At 37.6% G+C, this 19209-nt stretch overlaps 1 protein-coding gene across 3 annotated transcripts in view; it reads left to right on the forward strand.

The window, feature by feature from the left end:
* LOC135197984 (uncharacterized) overlaps positions 1–19209 on the forward strand; it is a 174815-nt gene that overhangs the window by 30057 nt on the left and 125549 nt on the right. The window contains exon 1 of one of the 3 annotated variants that reach the window (XM_064225303.1): positions 3181–3480. The exons of the other annotated variants lie outside the window; for them this stretch is intronic. The gene's annotated coding sequence lies outside the window, so the exon portion shown is untranslated. Of the gene's footprint in view, positions 1–3180; positions 3481–19209 lie in introns of those variants that run through there. 3 annotated transcript variants of the gene reach the window in all.

A 19209-nucleotide genomic window follows, 5' to 3' on the forward strand; every position in this document is an offset into this window, starting at 1 on the left:
ACCCTGACTTGCCCTGTGGTTTATAACCGGTGACACTGCTAACCACCTGGTGGGCTACAAAGCACTCTCATTAGCATACAAGAACTATCCCCTCCACTCCCCCACCTCCACCCCCTTTGTGGGGGTGGTTTAGATGTCGGAATAGCTGCTAGGGCATGCTCCCTTCGGGCAGGGAAATTTTACAAATGCCACATGGGAGGTCGAGAAATGGCGACAGCTGGCCTCAGTTTATATTCTGCTTTCAGAGATCTCCTTGATCTCAGGTTGGTTGTTTTATCTCCCGTTTGTCTCTAGTTCCTGAGCTTTGCTCTTCAGTGCGTTCTAGGTCTACTCGTGAATTCAGTTTACTTGTGAATGGATGCAAAAAACAAAAAGTCAAACGGTCATTCCTTGGTATACAACAGAGAGGTCAATTTAAAAAAAATCTTTTATTTTTATTATTTTCTTTATTATGAAATTTTGGCTGCCGAGCCCAGCAATAGGGCGATTTAGGGAAAGGTGAGCAAAGTTAAATGGCTATTTCATTTCTAGTACTGGTATTCGGCTTTTATTCTAGCAATTATAAATTCTGACCCCTGTAGATCCTCTAGCCCACTACTGGTGTTTTATCAGGAGGTTAATTAGCAATAGTTAATTTGGTATACCCTTAACCAAGCCTCATGGAAAAAAATGGTTAATTTGGCGTACCCTTAACTTAATCTTATGAAAGAAAATTAATTTGGTGTACCTTTAACATTATCTTATGGAAAAAGTAGTAAATTTGGCATACCCTTTACTTAATCTTATGGACAAAATCGTTAATTTCGGCTTACCCTTAACGTAGACTTAAGGAAAAAAGGTAATTTGTCGTACCCTTAACGTAGCCTTATAAAAAAAGTAGTTAATTTGGCATATCCTTAGCTTAATCTTATGGAAAAAAATGTTAACTTGGTATATCTTTAATGTAATACTTGGAAAAAATAGTTAATTTGGTATATCCTTAACGTAATCGTATGGATTCTTAACCATTGTTCTACTGGTGAACTTCTATAACTCGTGTGGTTGTTTATCCTGCTGTTTGTAAAGCTTTGGAAAGGCTTTCGCTTAAGACTTCGTAAACTAAGCTTCGTAGTTAATGTTTAACTCCTTTTTGCAATCTGGTTGTGTTTCTCAGTTAATTTCTTTAGTGCCACCACCTTAGGTCTATGACACCAACGTGTTTTACTAGTACACACCTGATGAGGCAGAGAGAGAGAGAGAGCTTCAGCCCCTTTCATTCCTTTTACTGCGCCTCCGTTCATGGTCTCTTTCGTCTATCTTACTTTCCACTCTTTCCTAAAAATTGCTCCACAGTTCATCTGCGAGGTTTCCATCCTGTCGCACTTTGAAACCCCTTTTACTTTCAATTTTCGGTTCAGTGCTGAATGACTTCATTGGATCCAGCGCTTGGCCTTTGGCCCAGATTTTATATTTCATTACATTCCATTCCACGAAGAATCACATCTAATTCTCATAGTTTTTAAAATGTTTCTTATCCTAATGTTTTGTGTTCTTTTGAAGCACCAGAATAACTTTAAATGTAATGGGTAGCTCAGTGCTGTCACTGAAAATTGTTACATTAAGACTCAATAATTTCAGATATTTTTATGGCCAGGTGACTATTCCAAAAGGTTCCACTAACAGCGAAAATTTTTCATAATAATCATTTTGTAGTAATAGTCTATTTTTCGGATTTCTTTTTACTGAAATTGAAAACATCTGGATTTTTTTTTTATTGGATTACAAGATTTTTTTTTTTTAGATCTTTTACTGAAATAAAAGATCTTTGATATTTATATTTATTTTTTTACTGAAACAGGATTTATTTTTTACTGAAATAGAATTTTTTCTTTGATTTTTATTTATTGAAAAAGTTTGGGATTTTTATTTTTTACTGAAAGTGAGGAAAAAGGTTTTCATGCAATTCATAAAAGCTGCAATGCTCCTATACATTGTATTATCCTGTGATATTAGTATTTTATCTACTGATGAAAACCCAAGTTGGAATTTATCGTCTGATAAAAACGTAACTTTGTTCATCGTTGGTGACTGAAAAAGGGTTTATAGAAGGTTATTTAGTATTTTGACTTGCTTATTTTTTCGATTTTGATTTTGAAATATTTTTTTTCTTTTTTCGGTAGTAGATAAGTGATACTATTACATTAATTCATTTTACGGGAAATTGAAAAAAAAAAAAGATAAACTGAAAAATAGCAAGAAAGATAGACATTTTAACCGGAAGCAAAAAATGCAATAAACAGAAAAATAAAGCAATTTAATGTTTGAGAGAGAGGTTAAAGATGTAAGGATGGGGAAGGAGCCATTCTTGTTATTTTGAAGTATCCTCTATTTTTATGTGTAATAACCTAATTTGTGTGATTTGGAGCAGTTACGTGGATATTTTATACGATTTTGTGATGTCTGTTATCCAGATATAAGAAAAGACAATTGAGAACTGAGAGAACATAATCGAAAAATTTCATTTGGGTTCGAGACATGAAAACGGGTTTCTCGAAGGAGCATCATGTCTACTGAAAATATATTTTTTCCTTCTTGCTCGTCATTCAACATATTCATTTATGCTTGACACCCATTATTTAAGGTCCTGCAATCTCTTCGGACCATTAGGCGATGTTGTAAGTGCAAAAAAAAGAAAGAAAAAAATAGTGAGTCTAGCTCACTCGGCCTGGTTCAGTTCAATATCTAGACTCTAGACCGATGTTGAGTCGGGAGATAGAATTCCGTGTTGTTTTCGGGGCAGTATGACTTATGAGGAATTGGGAGAGAGTGTTTTGGGGGTGCAGGGGGCCGGGGCGGGGCAGGATTGGGGTGGATAGATCAACCCTTCGATTACGAATCCATAAATGTAAATCCGAAACTCTCACTAAAGCTATTTGTAGCCGGAGAGCGCTGCCCAAACATAAAGCTTCAAATTTGAATTGCTGCTCTCGGGGGTTTCAATCGCGTGTTGGGTGGGTGGGTGGGCGTGGCTTGAAATATTCCCTAGACCCTGGCTAGCATCCCCCGTCCGCTTCTCGAAGGATGGGAGCGGGATTTGGGGGGTGTTGTTTCTCTTGTGTCCTACTCCTCCCCCTCTGTCAGGGGAAGCAAATCTAGGGGGGAATTCAGCGACTGGGGAAGAACTCTCCGCCGCCGAGTCGGTGCTGCTGTTAATTCTTCTTTTTCTTCTTCTTCTTCTTCTTCTTCTTCTTCCAGACCCTCTCTCCTCTCTCTCTCTCTCCGTCAGTGTTTACTTGGCTCGAGGTGCGAGCAGGTGTAGTAAGTAGTAGTGGGACGGATTGGTTCGAATCCTTACAACTCGTTTTTTTAGTCTCGTTTCGTTAACAGTGATTTGATTTTACTCTGCGGTGGTGGCGACAGTGCGGTTTTGTGTTTAGCGGAAACTAGACTGAAATCTAAAACTTGGATAATTATATTCCTATTGGCTTCTTTTGATCCGTGGTAAGTTTTGACTTTTTTTTTTCTTAATCAGTTGTTGCTGGAAAACTTGAGTAGATGGTTACATTTAACGGAGCGGAAAAACACCTGTGTTCAAGTACAAAAGTCGCATAGAGAGGATGTTCTTTGTGTGTCCGTGTGTGTGTGTAGGGAAAAGACTAACATAAAATTTTGTCTCTTGCTGCATGACGACTACATGAAATAAAAGTTCGACTCAGCGTCTGAAATATCACTTCTCATTTCCCGGGACGAGTTGTTTAGCAAAAAGAGGACGAGATTAGACGGAGTCGTATTTACCAATACATTAGTAGAATTTACGTAACCGGGTAATACGTCTTGAAGTTAGTACGTGTTAATTACAAAATGTATTACTAAAATAGTTTAAAATTAAGGCGAGAAGAGAATGGGTATAGTAGAAGAATGGATGAAACATAGGTTTTGGTCTGTTTGAAAATATGAAGCTAGTCGTGAAAATTGATACGTTGAATTTATAATGTTAAGCACGTGATACTCGATGTCAAGATATTTGACATTACACCTCTTGTGTTTCTGTAGAAGCTGCCGCGAAAAAAAGAAAACTTAATTTTGGCCGTTTCTTATAAATTAAATTAAACTAGATTGTGAATTAATTTTGAGTTTATGCAGTGACTTCATTCGCTAATGCAGTGAATTGGAATACGACAGGGTTTTAGTTTATATCTGTCATTTTTATACTTAGTCTTAACTAGGTCTCTCTCTCTCTCTCTCTCTCTCTCTCTCTCTCTCTCTCTCTATCCGAATGAACTTGACTCGTAGGTACTTCAGAAGGGTGCAGTGTTTTGTCCTGACCAAAATAAAACGTAGCCTGCATTCTGTGGTCCCTCCCCACCAGCGACGGGCGTCTTTAATTGAGGAGAACAAAACACAGGGTCGACTCCATCCGAATGAATCGTAAATACGCTGGAGTCTAGATGAGCTCTAGATACTAAATTCTCTCTAGACCATAAATCCATCTCGTGCTTCGCTCAAGTGCTTTCTGGAGGCTGCGATGAACAGAAATGGTCATGAGATTGGAAGGAGAGAGAGAGAGAGAGAGAGAGAGAGGAAGGAAGGAAGGAGAGTCCCTTTACTTCAAGTTCAAGGAGAAAGATGTTAGGAAAATGATAGAACTGCTTGATTTTAGAGGTCGTACAGTGTTTGCGTGAGGGATTTGTGCAACATCAAAGAAAAATATTGAGAGAGAGAGAGAGAGAGAGAGAGTCCTATTCGTTTAAAGAAAATGACAGAATCGCTTGATTATTTGAGCTCTCACAGTTTGGGTGAGAGATGTAAAAAATGAAAGAGTAAAATATGAAAAAATCGTTTGATTCTAACTCAGACTGTGTGTGTGTGTGTTTGAGAGAGAGAGAGAAAGAGAGAGGGGTGGCGTGTTAGCTGGGTGAGATGAATCTTGCAGACATGCCCTCTTTAGGTACTAATTGCACTCGAGCTGAGGATCTCTCTCGGTGATTGATGAGTCTTTGTGCTTATAATTCTGCTCAATTTTTAGATCAGCCCGCTACCAAGAGCACCGGTAAAGACTTAACATTAAATGCTTTAGTATTTGGTACAGCGTGCAGAGCGGATGTACCAGAAAGGTTTTAAAATATTTCTTCATTCATCTCATCCAATTTCAGTCTTGGAGGGAGGTCGGGGACCAGGTTATGTGAAATCTGGCCCCCTAAGGCTGTAGTATCGGCATTTCCTTCAGATCAAGGCTATACCAAGGGCTAGACCCACATCCAGTGAGGCCTGGATTAAAGGAACCATTATTGCAAACACACACACACACACACACACGCACAATTTCGTTCGAACATTTTTTTTTAATAACTTATCATCATCAGTTCACTTTCATTTTTAATATAATCATAACTCAGATTATACCGAGGTCTTATAAACTGTAATTCAAATGGTGTTTTTATTTTTGTTGAAGCAGTTATTTTGGGTTGCTTAGAAAGTTGTAAAGTGCCTTTTGAACATGAATTGAAAAATGTTAGAACTATTTAATCCCATTGTGGTACTTGCTTGGATAAACATGACATTCGCAGGCTTACATGATTATACATGGCTGCATTGGTATTGCATTGTCCTACAAGAGCAATGCATTGTGCTGCAGCGTTTCATGAGAGAGAGAGAGAGAGAGGTACCTCGAGTGTTTTAGGGGTATAGTGGAGCCCGGGGCAACATTATCTGGTAGCGTACCCTTGGCTAGGTTCTGTGAGCAATCCACTAATTATACTTTATGAGTGCCTAGTGATTTGGTTTCGTGGGACGTTGGAGGTTATACGTAATTGCGTTTGTTTCTTTTCCTCCTTGTTCTTGATCAAAACCGATCATTTTAAGCCATCAGCTGACCTTCCTCATATTATCATTTTTATAAAACAGACTCGCCAAGAATCGCTTATCCCAAGATCCGTCAAGATTTCCTGTCTCCCTAACCAGGCTTGACTTTGAAAGTCATCTGGTATCTTGCCTCCCTCTGCGCTTGCATGAATGAACCGCTACTCGGAGGAATGCATGGTGGTTGGTTGCTCAGTGTACGTAAAGCTCTGGATAGGTCCTGGCTGCCAATGTCAGGAATTTCAGGCTGCAGGCGGCATCGCCTTGCTCCTGCGTTTCGTATTTCGGCGGCATTCTTGCAACTTTCCTGCGGACCTCAGGCTTTTCGCTTTCTGTCCGAGCTGTTTGTCCTGCCTTATTTTTTATGTTCTATACGTGGGTCTGGAACATGAGTGTCTACTCGTAGGTCTATAAAACATGTCTTATACATTTTGCAGTTTTGCGTGTGTCAGTGCTTTTGTGCGAGTTCGTAAGATGTTAGTCATTTAGATTTGTTTCTGTTCATCATAGGTGTTAGAGTTCGTTAGGCATAGGATTTGAGTGGATAGTCCAGATTCTCGAGAATATTTTTTCGAGCAATTTGTCTGAAATTTTTAACCTTAGAATAAAACCCGCTATTACCATTGGATACTAATTAGTTTGTAATCCTTTGCTACCTGTGATAATTGAATGAACAAAGACATAAAATCCTTTATAATCTACGGACGGGTCTCTGAAATGCGAATGTCTAAGCATGCGTATCTGTAAGTCTATTAAAGGGTTTCTGAACGCGAGAGTCTATACTTGGGTCTCTAAAACGTTAGTAACCATACACGGGTCTCTAAAATATGTGTGTCTACAGACTTGGGTCTCTAAAGCTTGGGTGTCTGCACACGGGATTTAAAAACATGAGTGTCTACATGTGGTCTCTAAAACATAAATGTCTACACAAAGGTTGTTAAAATATGATTGTTTACACATGGGTCTCTAAAACACGAGTGTCTACACTCTGGCCTCTAAAACACGAGAATCTGCACATGGGTATCTAAACTCTATTCTACACAAGCATCTCTACACACCGTTGAATAACCAGCAGTGAATCTCGTCATAAATCATGACAGGTAACCAACGAGAGCAATTGAATTTTTTTTTTCTTAATCTACGATTGTTCTCAAGCCAATAAATCTTAATTAAACAGCAGATGCCAAGCAACTCATCGAAAGCTATAACTCACTGAAACCGCAGAACAGATGTTACTATTAATCAGGCTAAAAAAAAATGAACTAGGTATCCAGTGAAACAGGTTCACGGTGGAATTCGATTTTTTTCTCACTAAACCGTGGGGTTTCTTGGGTTAGTTTTCGTATGCCAAAAATGAACGAATAAAGTGTATATAGTTTGGATATGATTAATGCAACGGTAGAATTTTAGTCTCAAAATAGGAAAAGATCGCTTCCTTAGGTGGCCTTGAAATTAAATTCGTGTCTTTGTGTCAGATGAATTTCTTAAAATGTTAATTTCTGAGGCTAAGTCTCCTTAGTATTAATACTGAAAAACTGCATGAAATTCATGATTTATGTCAGTTGCATTTTTTAAATGTCAGTTTCTGAGGTCATAGAAGAGCCTGTTTTTGTTTTAAGATTTGAAAAGCTTAAACCGAGAATTTTATTATACCTTCGTATTGTTACTCTGGAGCAACCCTGGGAACCTTACCTGATACTCATTGAATACAATTTGTGATATACTGAAAGTTACGTCCAAATTTGTAACGACATTTATTATCGATGTTTATTGCTCAATTACATCATATTCTTCCCTAATCGAGTCAAAGAAAATAGTTTTTTGATTCACGACATGAGACGGGAAGCATGTGTGCCTCGGACGCGCATTGAATTAAGGAAAATAGATCTCGTGGAGATTACGTTTAGGGGGGAATCACAAAATCGATCGATACCGGAAAACAAGAGAGAAAGAGAAAGAGAGAGAACGACTGTGAAAGGCTACGAACCGGCTTGAGTATTAACTGCAGGTGTCAAGCCGACTGCTGGGAATTGCCTTGTAGTTGTGGTCAAGGGAAATACCGGAAGCACGGGATGGGGCCTGTTGGGTTGGGTGGGAGGGTGGGGGGAGTGAGCTGTAAATTGTCATCGGTAGCGTCTTCGGTTATCACATCTTTAGGGATTGTGATTGAGGTTGGAGCAAAAAAAAGCGTAGGGTTAAATGTACCTTCGTGCTTTGGACGGTAGTTTCTCTTTGTGAACCTAGTAATGATTATTTTATAGGATTATATTTAGCTAAATTGATCAAGAATTAAATACAGACAGATGCGGATACAAGCATAGCTCGGCAGGCGAAAATTATTGACGGTAAAAAGCCAAAATGTTCATTGACTGATGGACGCCGCCGCTTCGCCAAGGGCTGGTTTCTACCGACATTCCGAGTGTGAATGCCATCATTAAAAGCCTTGATACGGCGTTTGGGGGTCTTGATAGCCAGGCATGAAGGAAGGGTTCGCGCGTGTGTGTGTGGTTGTGTAAGCGCTTGCATGTGCACACACACACACGCACACGAACATACTAGCCAAACAGTTTGTCACTCCGGACAAGTTTCCCCAAAGGCTGTTTTGAAAATATTTTTTGCTATTCTTTTGCCTCCATGTTAATGCATGTTTTCTGTACAGAGCCTCTCTTGATTGGCGTTTGTGTACAAAGAACAATTTTGCCGAGAATGAAATGGTCGGAAATGTTGAATAAATCCTTTAGTATTCTCTTTCTTACAAGTTATACTTTAAGTAGTGGTTTGGTTGTCGACTTTTATTACACGTAATTAATACATCAGGGACAGAGGATAGTGATTAGGCCTACAGTCCTGGTTCCCAAAATATGTTATATTATTCTCCATGATAACTTTAAAGATCTCATTCACAAAAACTGTATAAATCAGTGAAAAGAAAAATGGACACAGGTAAAAACAAACTAGAAACTGAAAATTAAAAAAAAAAAAAAAAAAAAGGTAGGAAAGTGAGTTTCTGAGTTCTGAAAAGTAAGTAAATATAAACTTGGCTTGAATGCGTGTTGGCCTTAACATATAGTATAGACTTTTTTAAAGTATAACAAAGGGTGATAGATATTTGTTTCTTACCGGAAAAAGAAGGTGATGCATTGCATTGTACATAGGTCTATAGGACTAAATGAATTGCTATAAGAATTTAGCGCGGTAGAAAAAATTGAGGATTTTATTCTTTGTTTGAGACTGAAGATTGACATGAATTGTAATTCTTAATCAGACGTTTTCAGATCGAGTCGTGGAATTTTAACATATCTGACAAAACGGGTTTAATGGCCTTGTTGCCGCAGAGCTTGGCTTGTAAGTCTAAATCTCATAATTCAATCTAATCCTGGTGTGTTCCCCACACATGATAATTTAGTCTAGCTTTTCGTTTGCATGATGCCATTCTAACGTTTACTCTTGCTGCAAGTCAAACTTAGAGCTGCAAGAAGCTGTATATGATTGGGGTCAAAGAGTAACAAATTTTTGGCGGGTACAGAATTAACCTTTGTTCGATTTAGGAAAAGAAAAAAAATAGTCATTTCAGACAAACTTACATACTGCATTTTCTGCAAATCCCATCTTTACTCTGATTTTGTATGTATCTCTATCAGAATGACCTTGCTCAAGACTAATGACTTTGGAAAGACGGTAATATAAACCTGCAGAGTTAGGCGCATATGGTAACTGGAGAGCTTGATTGATAAGGCTCCGAGTAACTAGTCATACCTTGCAAGTAATGTTTGTTAACGAAAGTTTGTATTCCTGCATTTAAGTAGTATGATAATAGTAGCAATAATGATGATGATGTCGGTGGAAACACTAGTGGTAGCCGGATAGGAGTGCGTGTGGGATAGGGATTGGTAGCCTCTCTCCTGCTGGACAGGAGAGACTTAGTGGGATGCCGTCTATAGGATCGGCTAACTTTGGCGACATTCCCGCGGTGAATTAAGGGCCACAGGACCCGTGAATGTTACCTAATACCTACCGTGGGCGGAATCTCCGTCCCGTTTCAGGTAATAACCTCCTCTCTCTCTCTCTCTCTCTCTCTCTCTCTCTCTCTCTCTCTCTCTCATGCACTGTGACTTGATTCCATCCGGGAAAAGGTCTTTCACTTACACCATTTCAGGTTATCGAGGAAGTGAGGACTGCAGACGTTGAATGTTTTTTATTCCGAGAGGGCGAAGTTTTATGTTATATATTTTATTTATTTTTTAATATTTTATTTATCGGAGAAATTGTTATATTACGACGGTTCCGCCTATGGCTTGCGGTTAGTGGATGTTACAAACGAATATAGCGAAAAGTGATGTAAATAAGGGATAATTTAGATAATTTAGCAAAGAGCAAGGGCAAAAATTAATTCTTTTTTTCTTTTTTGTAAATTTGAATTTTTATTTCAAGTTTTTTCCCTTCCTGTCCTTACAGAGAAATTATGCTTTTCTTTTGATTTTCTTTCCATTTTCCATAAATCTACAGACATTTGGAGATAATTATTTTCAGAGTCTAGTAAAATTGCATGCGCCGTGTTATTGGAAACCCTCTTCCGGCGTGCGTGAGTTTTCTAAACCCTAGCGATGATGATGATGATGATGACTATAATGGATGCCTCGAATGATGAGTCTTGCGTTGGCTACGGTGAAAACGTTAACAAGAAGGACATATAAACAACCATTTTCTCGAAGACACGAAACTCGCGGGATGTTATTTTTTTTTTAAAGTTTCTTTATTTTTTTCTTGGTGTGATAGGATTTTTTTTTTTCCTTATTGTTTATGTCTAGTACTTCCTTGACATATTTTTGTAAGTTATTGGATCGTTTTAGTTTTCTGTAAAAGAAAACTGTTGAGGAGGCTTCCTCTATCCGTCAGCACCTTTTCTGTGCGCCCTCGGATCTTAAAATCTCCTGTGGCTAGAGGGCTAAAAATTGCATACCAAATTGCAGCCCTCTAGCCTCAGTAGTTTTTTTGTTTTATTTATTCATTTAAGGTTGAAGTTAGCTATAATCGTGGTCTGGCACCATAGCAACACAAACCACCACGGCTGGATGAGAGTTTCATAGGCCGAGGCTGAGTTTTTCATACAGCCTTATGCGCTGAACAGAAAACTCGATTGCGCCGAAGAAACTTCGGCCCATTTTTTTCTTGTATATTTACGAAATAGGATATGTTTCTTTTTTAATATGGTATATAATACTTTTAACACACATCTCTCTCTCTCTCTCTCTCTCTCTCTCTCTCTCTCTCTCTCTCTCTCTCTCTCTCTGCACTGCATCTTTCCAGATGCTTTCTATATAGACCTATAGTCCTGCACTGTATCTTTCCATGTTCTTCCTAAATAAGACTATTGTTCTGCACTGAATCTTTCCACATTCTTCTTACTTAATCCTTTAGCCTTGCACCGTATCTTTCCCCATTCTCCCTGCGTAGGCCTATAGTCCTGCACTGTATCTATCCCCATTATCTCTGCATAGGTCTAAATAGTCTTGCACTGTATCTTTCCCCATTCTCTGCATAGGCCTGTACTGTATCTTTCCCAATTCTTCCTGCATAGGCCTATAATCTTGCACTATATGTTTGTCCCTGCTTCCTACGTAGGCCTATAATACTGCACTGTAACTTTACACGTTCATCCTACGGACACCTTTAGCCCTCTCTTCACTTTACCCTCCAAGTTCGTGATTTCTTCGTTTCATCAACCTTCTTCTCATTCTTCTCTTACCTTTCTCCTTGATCAACATTCATGAAATTCATATTGCATAATTACGCTCATTAAACAGGTTCTGAGAACAATGAGCTTTGATAGAAGGAGGGGTGCCTGCGCAAAACCTTCATCCGCGCATGCGCGTGTAATGTTAACGCGGAGAGGTTCCAGTGTCCGTCCATGCCTGGAAAATGACGCCGTTAAGCAATGCAAATGGCAGAAATATGCAAATTTCATCTCACTATGAGTTTGATGGTGATGTCTCTATATAGTGAGGTTGTGTTGAAGCTTAAATGTATTTATTCTTTTTCGTCACTAGAGTTCGAAGCTTTAGCTGATCTTATTTCCTTGTTTTTTAGAAAATGGAAAAATATATTTTTCGGAGATTCTTTTAAAATTGTTTCGTATTTCGTAGAAAATCGAAATTTTAGATATTCTTTCAATCACTTTCTGTACATTTCTTGAAATACCTTAAATGTAAAGGATATAAGTGAATGTCTCATGTTTCTCTTGTCAATGAATAATTCTCTTATCCTGTGACTGTTGTCTCTTATTGCATGATTATCTTGTTTCTCATGTCTCTTATGAAAGTATTCAATATCTCCTTTACAGTCTATTATTATTATTATTATTATTATTATTATTATTATTATTATTATTATTATTTTATTAATAACCGAGGAGAAAGCCAATTTTCTAGCTTCAAATCAGCGACTCTTTCTACTCTACTCCGGGGAGTCGTTTGATGGAGCGCATATGCGGAGTGGGTGGAGTTTAGTTTCTTGAATTACGGAGTCATCGTGTCTCTGTCACTCCCCCAATCTGGAGTAGAGGAGACTGGTGAATGATGATCTCCATGCGTTTAGCGCGTCTTTCGAACGGTACTTGAAGAGGCGTGTTTGCTCAGGCTCACATGATATATTAATTAAAAATAAACTTGACAAAGATTCTCTTAAGGTTTCGTTAAGTTTCGTCTGATATGCCAGCTCTGGAAAAAGTTTTCCAGTACTTTTAAATTAATTTTTTTCTATTTTATATATTTATATTTTTATATCCTCCAGGATATCTTTTCTATTTGTATGATCTATTGGTAATTTTGTGCACTTTCTTTATTGATATTCTTTTCATTCTGTTATTTATTATGTCATTTCATATATATTCAATAAAACTTTTTTTTATGAATTTTCATTGTCGAGTCGAATGAATATGAAACTTCTTTTTTTCCTCTTTATTTCTTCTGATATTTTACATTTTTTGGAGAATATTCCCCTCCTTTCGGCAGAAAAGCTACTGAAATTAAGCTCTTATTAACTATCTAGTTTTTTTGTTCATAGGCTGTTCGGGAGCATAGAGGCGGAGTGAAAGTTTCGGATTTTAAACAATTCAGAATGATAGGCATGACAGGTGACGGTTAAAGGAATCATATAATTTATACAAGTCAGTAACTTTATATTGGTTTTTGTTATATAGGTTCATCTTAATACTTCATATAGTATACTGTTGCTAAACATGAACATATGTAAAGCTCTACTTTGCACGGGAAAAACTCGAATAATTCACAAAGCACAATTCATCGTAATAGTGATGCACTGTAGTCACTACTTAGAGGGTGTTCGTCGCGTCCCTTCGTGCCCCTAGCTGCACCCTTCATTTAACCTTTTACTTTACCTCCGTTCTTGCTTCCTTTCTTCCATCTTGCTGTCCAACCACCCCAACTCCCTCTTTTCAATGTCTTGAGCATCAAAATCACACAAAGCACGATTAAGAAAATAGGAAAAAAGGCAGCTTACTGGACGTCATTCTGACAGACGAAAATAATAAATAATCATATTTGGTTGCTCCTCCCAGGCCGCATTAAGCCCAGTCCCCTAAGTGAGCGAACCGGTCTTGTGCAAAATCACTTAAATTATACACTACTGTAAATGCATTGTGAGCTTCTGCCCCCAGTAACTTGAATCTCAATATACCGCCGCCCGTTTTCGTCTGTGCAGTATTGGTCAAGTCTGATCCGTCAGTCGACAGGAATTGTTCGTGTTCCGCTTCGTTTCATTAATTTTCTTCCTTATTTTATTTATTCTTAGCTTTATTTTACTTATTAATTTTCAGCCTTATTTTATTCATTTACAGCCTTATTTCATACATTTTCGGCCTTGTTTTATTTATTTTCAAACTTAATTGATTAATTTTCTGCCTTTTCTTTATAATTTTCAGCCTTATTTTATACGTTTAGCTTTATTTTATTAACGCTCTGCCTTATTTTATTAATTTTCTGCCTTACTTTCATAATGTTCAGCCATATTTTATTAATTTTCAGGCTTGTCTTATTAATTTTCTACTCTATTTTATTCATTTTCATCTTTATTTTATTATTTTCAGCCTTCTTGTATTGGTTTGAACTTGAATAACCCTTTTAAGACCGCTGTTTATCGTTTATTCAATAATTAACTTCCTACTTTATCATTTTTTTCTAATAAGTGATCTCCTCTTTCTGTATTTCTCATTACCTTCTGTTACTTCTTTCGAATGAACACCGTGATATTCTCTGGAAGGCAGAACTCAATGGGCCCTTTAGGAGGCGTTTCTCTATATGAATAGGGGGGTTTCTACCGAATAATGAATAAATAAAAGCTAAAAATGTGTTACAAATGAACAGGAAATAAATAAATTATAAAAATGTGTTGCAAATGAACATAAAATAATCTACATCATAAGTCTTGCTTCCCCTGAGGCTTGTGTCCTTCTTGCACGGGTACATTGACACCACAGGGATAAATTAAAGATATTTGATCATCGTTCCTGATCTTAAAGCAACATAAAAGGAACCAATTCTGAATGCAAGGGAGTCCAGGCATTTGAATCGCTCGTCATTCTCTTGAAAGCTTCGAATTTCACGGCAAAGAAGCCGCGCTTTATTACGAGGCTTCTTCGTCCGATGTAATTTGAAGCCCCTTTGCCATTTAATGGATAGTGGACATTGATATGTATGTATGTATATACACATTATATATATCATCACTGATTTTTTTTAATCTGTGCATAGATGAATAATTGTATATATAATCTTAATGATTCTTGCTTCCTTTTGAACTATGTAATAAGAGTTCCTTTTAAATGAATGTTTATACATAATATGTGAAAGTTAGTTCCTTCTAAAGAATCATTTTATACACACACACACACACACACACACACACACACACACACACACACACATATATATATATATATATATATATATATATATATATATATATATATATCAAAGGTTTGTGATAACATAATGTTAGGTTTAGTTATCTTAGTATCTCAACACAATGTTAGTTTTGTGAAAAGTATGAAAGTTCTTTCTGAGGAAATCTATATATACGTATATATATATATATATATATATATATATATATATATATATATATATATATATATACGTATATATAGATTTCCTCAGAAGGAACTTTCATACTTTTCACAAACTAACATTGTGTTAAGATATCAAGATAACTAAACCTAACATTATGTTATCACAAACCTTTGCAGAACTTAGTAATGTCAAAAGTTTATACAGTAAAATTATCATTGTAATCAGATGGATAACACCTTCACATAACTAGCAAACACCAATTTGCCCTAAATATACTAATTCTCTTAAAAGTTCCGAATTGAGTATAGTAACCCGGCGCAATCCTGGCACTTAGGGAATAACAAAGCGATGGCAATATCATCTGCTAATTTGTAATCCTGTTGCTTCTCTCTTCATCTATAAATCTGCAAATTAAACGAGCAGTTAATTTCTTACACTTCCTCTTGATTCATCTTGAACAACAGTGACACCGTTGCGGTAGATAGTGTGTTATGTCACTCCAGACCTAAGCTGTCTTTTGCCTTCTGTCTTCTCATCCCCCTCAAGGCTTGAGTGCCGGTTGAACTTGTCTCGCAGAGTTTGAAAGCAATGTCTGACATAAAAAAAAAAAAGGTTCAAGTTGTCTCCTCTGACCCTTTAACCTTTCTCTACAAATACTGTTGTGTTGAGAATATTTTCTAGAATGTTTTGGCTATTTATTTACGGTGACGAGTAGAATACTCTGCTCGCGGTGAGAAGGGAGTTCCCAAATTGTCGCCTAGGTCTATGGCACCTTCCGGAAGGCAGATATTAATTCGAGTTGATGAGTAACCTCGTCAGATAGCGTTCTAACACGAATAACATTTCTAAATTTCTTCGTGGAACAATGTTCTTGATATTTTGCTCCTGAAAAACAAATGGTCTATACCTGATTGTAAGCTCACTACGCGAAATAAGTATTTATTGGTAATGTAACACATGGTTAATTTTTTTATGCATACTTTTAAATTAGGTGTAAAATTTGCTTATTACTATTTTCGTAATAAAATGTCACAATTTTGGGGCTCGTCACTTAACAGTACAGTAGAATGAGTTATCGCCTGCAATAGTGAATCTTTAGTGAAGACACTTTTCATCAAATCAAAAAATGTACTTATTAAAAAAAGTGTGCTAAGATAGAACAGGGGTTATCAGTCACGCGAACTTGTTTTAATTCTCATCTACAGAAAGAAAGAATTTTATAACCAGAACAAAATAATGCTTTAAGGGGTCTGGGGTGGTCTGTGAAATGTATCGATAACTAGGCATATATAATTATATTTATATATCGCATTTCCCCCCAAAAGCCTTTTTAGAAGATTTATTCAATATACCTTGTATACGACTAACCACTTTTAACATGCAATAGGCATTCTACGTGTTATCTATAGCTTCGATCTTTACGATGTTAAGTAAATCAAGTATTTTTCTTTTTTTCTTCTTTTGAATTCTTTTAGCTCTTATTGCCAGCAATAAAGGAGCATCGATTATTCTTCAACAGCATCGTATCATGAACGAAATTCCCACCCTGGGAGATTTTTATGTGTTGAGGTATTAAGATGTTTATCTTTTGAGTGAGTTAGTTTCCTCTGTACAGCTTCAAAGATCAGTTTCCATGATTCAATTTTCAATGAAAGAAGAGCTTTCTTTTAGAACAATGGACATAATATTTACTCCGATACTCTCAATAATCCAGAGATAAAATTGTCGAAAAAGGAGCATTCAGTCAAAGCCATTACGACCTGTGATAAGTCTTTGTTTATGTCGTGGTAACAAAAGAATTCAGAGATGCGTTCGAAGGTTAGCATTCCTTAGTCTCCTTGCAAGAAGAAGACAGAGCTTTGCCCTGTACTTGAGAGAGAGAGAGAGAGAGAGAGAGAGAGAGAGAGAGAGAGAGATACGAATCCACCACAAGAATGTTGAATTGAGCTTGGCCACACTTAATTAAAATCTAGCTTAATTGTGTATAATGATAGGCTTTCCTAGATTAACCTGCAGCTCAAGGCAAGGCGTATATTTCTCTCCGGACAGTGAATGTCTGCAGAATATGACCCTTTTAATTTTCCCTTCTCTCTCTTCTTTGAGTCTAGAAGAAGATTTACGTCAAGGAGAACTGTATTCACTGGTCCTAGACGCATGTTTCGCTGAGGGATAAAACTGGACTGTATTCCTAGACTTGAACATAGCGGAGGGATAAAGCAGAACTAGACTCCTAGTCCTAGACGAGAGAGAGAGAGAGAGAGAGAGAGAGAGAGAGAGAGAGAGAGAGAGAGTATAAACTCCTTGCTACTGGAAGGGTAAAGGCCTTTCAGGATCAAACTATATAGCCGGGAGGGCCAGCGAGGATGATCGGGTGTTGCCTGTGCGACCAAGGTGTGACGCCTCACCTTATAGTACTAACGGTCGAACGAGAGAGAGAGAGAGGGGGGTATAAAATAAAGAGATTTGTATTTTGGGTGGACGTTCGTAAAGTGGTTTTAATAAAGGCATATCTGGAGACAGAGCCATTATTCCCCGGTGATACTGATTCCGCGAGATAACGGGTCAATTTCTGTTTGTCTCCGGGAGGTTTATTGTCCCACATTCCTCGTTACGAATGGCGGAGAGAGAGATGTCTCATCGAGAGAGATATCTCCCTTTTTTGTGTTCTTGACGCATTGGACGTGCTCTTTATATACAGTAATGTGTAGTATCACCGGAATGGAGAGAGATCTTAACCGTTTCGTAGACTAAATGGAGGATTTTCGTCTGAATTTTTTGTGAAAATAGTACTAACTCCTTATACAAGTCAGGAGGTCAGACGTCTTTCAGAACTGACCTTTACTCTTGTCTAAAGGTTTCTGAAACAGAAACTGTCAAAGTTACAGCGAAATTCTTGCAGACTGAACATTATTAGTCTAAATATTACCCTGATTTAGTCGTGGACCATTCGTATCACAGGACAGAGCGAGTGAGGTTTTCCAGATACAAGGCGATCACGTCAGGTCGCCTGTGTGTTGACAAGGCGAAAGAAGTTATAAATGCGTCGATGCGGACATCGCACGTCGGGCCAGATAAGAAGAACTTCTTCTTTGACACGGCTGTTGTCGAACAGAAACAGCAGGGCCTTTGAACCCCAACAAAACAACAGGGCCATTTTTCGATCCCTTCTCGTTGTTTAAAGATATTCGCGTGATCTTTAAAAGGGTTGGTGAGGTGTAGGAAGGGGGCCGGGAAAAAAAAAAAAAAAAAAAAGAGAGGCGTTCTAAAAGTTCTTAAAAGGGGCGATGGAACGTCACAACATTGGCTAAGACTTCGGGTGATATGATCTACACAAGCCAGTCTTCTTTCTCCCTGGTTTTTTTTCTTTTTTTTCCTCAGTGGATTTTTTATAACGATGCGAAACCTGTCTGAGATCAACCTTGGAGGACATTCTTTGTACGATACGCTTCAGCTCTCTGCCTTGAGAGAGAGAGAGAGAGAGAGAGAGAGAGAGAGAGAGAGAGAGAGCGAGATACGCTTCAGCTCTCTGCCTTAGAGAGAGAGAGAGAGAGAGAGAGAGAGAGAGAGAGAGAGAGAATTTGTCGCTCAGATGCAACCGGATCCGTTCCCTGCTGCGAAGACATGGAAAATATCACAACTTGAGCTGAGCCAGTTTTCTATGTATTAGTACGAAGGTTTTCAGAAGCTAACAGTTATGGTAGCGCCCAGAGAATTTGGTTTTGTTTTCTTAAATGAAATGATTTTATATCCTAAGCACACAGAAGAAATGAAGGAGAAGAAAGCTTTTGGTAAACATCGCTTAGTACATGTAAGAAATGGCAGTATGGTTAAAATTCAAATAGGCTTATCTAAAATCTCACTGACCCATTTCATAGGTTCTGGCCTAATATCCTATGGAAGGATATCACAGATAAACCATATTTACTGTTGAGGGCTCCTGAGTTGTGAATTCTTGAATTTTTTTAATGGTATTTGCTTTTGTTAAAATAAGAATTCTCTTTTTTTCTTAATGTTAACGGAGCTAAGAAACTGCTGCCGCTTTTTTATTTACTATAGAGAGTTTGCTCAGACTTTGATCTAGCTCTTATTTGTCCTTGTTTTTCTTGATTTGAATAGTTTTCTGGCCTCGCTCTTATTAGTTCTTTTCCTCCTCCAGTTGACATAAAGAAATCTCGTGGAAGTAGTTCTTTTTGTAACGACAGAAGTAGGCCATTTTTATTTATATATTTTCTTCCTGCTCATAAAATGAAAGATGAAAATTTGGGTTATCAAGAGGAAGATTATT

The sequence above is a fragment of the Macrobrachium nipponense genome, chromosome 21, assembly GCF_015104395.2.
Source record: "Macrobrachium nipponense isolate FS-2020 chromosome 21, ASM1510439v2, whole genome shotgun sequence".
Lineage (NCBI taxonomy): Eukaryota > Metazoa > Arthropoda > Malacostraca > Decapoda > Palaemonidae > Macrobrachium > Macrobrachium nipponense.